The sequence below is a fragment of the Tachyglossus aculeatus genome, chromosome X1 (assembly GCF_015852505.1).
Source record: "Tachyglossus aculeatus isolate mTacAcu1 chromosome X1, mTacAcu1.pri, whole genome shotgun sequence".
Taxonomy (NCBI): Eukaryota; Metazoa; Chordata; class Mammalia; order Monotremata; family Tachyglossidae; genus Tachyglossus; species Tachyglossus aculeatus.
Genome location: NC_052101.1, coordinates 120,001,133 through 120,005,538, shown reverse-complemented (window position 1 = coordinate 120,005,538; position 4,406 = coordinate 120,001,133). Strand labels below are relative to the sequence as shown.

The 4,406-nt window shown below is 48.0% G+C and overlaps 1 non-coding gene across 1 annotated transcript; it reads right to left on the bottom strand.

The window, feature by feature from the left end:
- Window positions 1–427: 427 nt before the first annotated feature.
- On the bottom strand, window positions 428–565 carry LOC119920565. The gene has a single exon (XR_005448301.1). It is a non-coding gene; the product is annotated as a small nucleolar RNA SNORA7 (small nucleolar RNA).
- Between the last annotated feature and the right edge of the window lie 3,841 nt (window positions 566–4,406).

The following is a 4,406-nucleotide window of genomic DNA, read 5'->3' as shown; positions in this document are numbered from 1 at the left end:
TGATTCACTTATATCTACCCCAGCACTTAGTACGGTGCCTGGCACATAGTAAGTGCTTAACAAATACCACAAAAAAATAATTTTTAAAATAGAGTGTGGTATCAGGCTCCAGACCAAACTAAAGGTCTCCAGAGGGGTAGTGCTGCTCTGCCTTCTCTATGGCTGGGAGACATGGACTACATCTGGACCTTGGCCATTATGTCTTGTCTTATGCCGCCGAGTCCTTTCCAACCCATAGCGACACCACAGACACATCTCTCCCAGAATGCTCTGCTCTCCATCTGCAATCGTTCTGGTAGTGTAACCATAGAGTTTTCTTGGTAAAAATCTGGAAGTGGTTTACCATTGCCTCCTTCCACACAGTAAACTAGAGTCTCCACCCTCGACTTTCTCCCATGCCGCTGCTGCCCAACACAGGTGAGTTTTGACTTGTAGCCGATTGCCTTCCACTTGCTAGCCACTGGCCAAGCTAGGAATGGAATGGGTAGGCCTCTGCTTGACCGTCCCTCCCATAGCTGAGACTGGTAGAGTACTGGAAACTCTCCAGGTGTGGCCCCAAGAGGGCGGGGCTATTATGTACACATCTTTAAATTATATAATATACACTATTTATATTAATGTCATTCTCCCCCTCTAGACTGTAAGCTTGTTGTGGGCAGGGAACGTGTCTGCCAACTCTGTCGTGTTGTACTCTCCCAAGTTCTTAATACAGGGCTCTGCACGTAGTAAGAGCTCGATAAATAGTGTTGATGATGATACAGATGATACATCCAGTTCCTTGAGTACTTCCACCAGCGTCACTTACTTCATATCAAATGGGAAGACCAGATCACAAACAGGTTCTGGAGCGTAGTCAGCCTTCTAGCATCGAAGCTAGGCTCACCGTAACACAGCTAGGCTGGGTGGGACATGTAAGGAGAAGGAGCCAAGACCCAACCAGCTGCTGGATGGAGACCTGAAACTGGGAAACAGAAAGCAAGGAGGGAAGAGGAAGCGTTTTAATGACACGGTAAAGCAAAGCTTCAGATGATGCTGCATCCCAATTTAGAGAAGCAGCATGGCCTAGTGGATAGAGCACAAGCCTGGGAGTAAGAAGAACCTGGGTTCTAATCCCAGCTCTGTCACTTGTCTGCTGTGACCTTGGGCAAGTCACTTCACTTCTCTGTGCCTCAGTTACCTCATCTGTAAAATGGGGAGTGAGACCGGGCGGCCTATATGGGACAGGGACTTTTTCCAACCCGATTATCTTGTATTTACCCCAGCACTTAGTACAGTGCCTGGCAAATACCACAATTATTATTATTATTATTATTATTAATAATAATAATAATAATAAAATTGAGAGTCAATTGCTGAGAACAAACCCATGTGGTGCATTGCCATCAAGAAAGGAGTGGCTCTTTTTGAGCAAAAACTACACATGAAAAGAGAGACAAGGAGGCAAAAGAGAAAACAGCACCAGGCAAACATTAACCATAACCACATGTGGGACAATCTTGTGTGGAAAACAATGTGGCCTAGTGGAAAGAGCATGGACATGAGAGTCAGAGAACCTGGGTTGTAATCCTGGCTCTGCCACTTGTCTACTGTGTGACTTGGGGTAAGTCACTCAATAATGCTAATTTATAATTATGGCATTTGTTAAGCATTTACTATGTGTCAAGCACTGTTCTAAGCACGGGGGTACATACAAGGTCATTCATTCATTCAATCGTATTTATTGAGCACTTACTGTGTGCAGAGCACTGCACACAGTTCCTGTCCCACATGGGGCTCACAGTCTTAATCCCCATTTTACAAATGAGGTAACTGAGGCACAGAGAAGTTAAGTGACTTGCCCAAGGTCACACAGCAGAAGTGCACTCTCTCTCTCTCTCATATCATGACCAGAATCGGTTCATGGGGTTGCTGAAGATTTTTGGAGTGGGAACCATGGGCCTGTGAGAAAAAGCCCCGACTCCCCCAGCTCGTAGAGAAACGGAGACTAATACATGACATTTCCACTGGCTCTCCCTTTGAGGATCTCAAAGCCCCTTGCACTTATCCAGTCATTCTTCTGAGAGAAAACTGGTCACTCTGCAGATTGAGGGTAGGGAGTGGGTGGGAGAGAGGGTTGCAGATAAGGCACTGAAGGGTTAAAGACCAGGCAGGAGTTCAGGCTGTCTGTCAATCAGTCAATCAATGACATTTATTGAGTGCTGTGTGCAGAACACCATACTAAGCACTTGGGAGAGTAGGATATAACAGTTGGTAGACACAGTCCCTGCCCACCTGCCCGCAAGGAGCTTACAGTCTGTCTGAATAAAGGGTGAATAAAGGGAACAAATCCAAGTGCATGGTTCTGACATCAAGTCTGCACAGAATCACCTGGGAGACCAGTCAAGGCAGACATTTTGATGAGGATAGCACGTGCATATGCACACACACACACACACACACACACACACACACACACACACACACACACACACACCTGAGGTCTGATGTCTTCAGACACTCAGTTGCTTCAGACCAATCGTTGGAGACTCTGGGCAGTCAGCACAGGGTGTCCATCCTGTCCTGTTGTTCTTCTGGCTCCCGTCTCGGGCACTATAAGACCAGCTCTGTGGAAGGCTTTCATCCAGGGAGAGGCCATGAAGGGCTCATTTGTCTCTCTCAGGCCAGCAAGCTGGAAGGCCTCCAGGGCCACAGTTCAGGAATCTTCAGAGAAGGAGAGCGAGCGGCACATCAACAAGCAAGCAGATAGTATCTCCCGGCAAATGGACCCAATCTTTTTCACTGCCCTGCCCTGTCCCCCATCCCTGACCCCTGGCATCTAGCACATTTCATCCCTCCCAGACAGACCCTGAATACTCTGTCAGACTCAGAGGCTTCTCCCTTTCCAGGGTCACAAGGCAGCCGGCCCAGGCCCGAAATCTACGGGGGCTGGACAATCTATTTCTTCTACGGCGGGGGAGGTGGCGATCCAGAGGCAGAGCAGCAGGGGTGGCTAGAGTCTAGACCCTAAGGCATTGCTGGATGACCCCCCTCGACTGGGCTCTGAGTTGGGGTTTGCTTTGACCCCGAATGAAGGGGAGATGTTACTCCACCAACAGGAAATCCAGTTTCAGGGGGTCAGGGCTCCAGCAATAGCAGTTTGTGGGACAGAAGGAAAACTCATCAAGAAAGTGTCCAAACACATTTCAGCGTTCTGGCACGATCCCAGGAGAACTGGAATGATGGCCAGGACTAGCACAGGTGCACTGAGTCCCCCTCCCTGCCCCCCACTAGCTGTGCAATTCCAGGCCTGAGAGCTGAAATCACGAGCAAGAACACACAAACATGTCATTTCCCTCTCCTGTCCCAAGCAAGACCATGGGTCTGGGAGTCAGGGAACTTGGGTGCTCATCCTGGCTCTGCCAGGTGCCTACTGTGTGACCTTGAGCCTAAGTGTCCTCATCTGTAAAATGGGGAATCAATGCATGGTCTCTCTCCTACTTAGATGGGATGCCTCACGTGAGACTGTGTCCCATCTGGTTACCTTGTATTTACCCTAGCGCTTAATGCAGTGCTTGGCTCCTTGGCATAGTAGATAGAGTATGGGCCTGGGAGTCAGAAGGTCATGGGTTCTAATCCCGGCTCTGCCACTTATCTGCTGTGTGACCTTGGGCAAGTCACTTCACTTCTCTAGGCTTCAATTCCCTCATCTGTAAAATAGCGATTAAGACTGTGAACCCCATGTGGGACAGGAACTGTGTCCAACCTGATTACCTTGTACCTACCCCAGTGTTTAGAACAATGCCTGGCACATAGTAAGTGCTTAACAAATATCATCGTTATTATTAGTAGTAGTACTTAAATACAATTCTCATTATTATTACTTTGTGGTAGTGTTATCCAGCAGTGAGCCCAGACCTATTTAACAATAACAGTGGTATTTGTTAAGTGCTTACTGTATGTCAGGCACTGTACTAAGCGCTGGGGTAGATACAAGGTTATCAGTTTGGACACAGTCCCTGACCCATATGGGGCTCACAATCTTAATCCCCATTTTACAGATAGGGTAACTGAGGCCCAGAGAAATGAAGTGACTTGCCCAAGGTCACACAGCAGACAAATGGCAGAGCTGGGAGCCCAGGTACTTCTGACTCTCAGGTAGATGCTCTATCCACTGAGCCATGCTGCTTCTCCTATTTCTCTTCTATTTCTCATCTGGCCTTGCTCTTTTTTCATCAGGTTCAGGGCTTGTATGTCTAGTCCTCCGGTGATTGCCCATCCGCTTCTGCATCTAACAGAAACTGCTTACCATTGGCTTATAAGCACTCAATAAGCTCCCCCAATCTACCTTACCTCACTGATCTCCTATTACAACCCAGCTGACACACTTCGCTCCTCTAGTGCCATCTTGCTCACTGGGCCCCAATCTC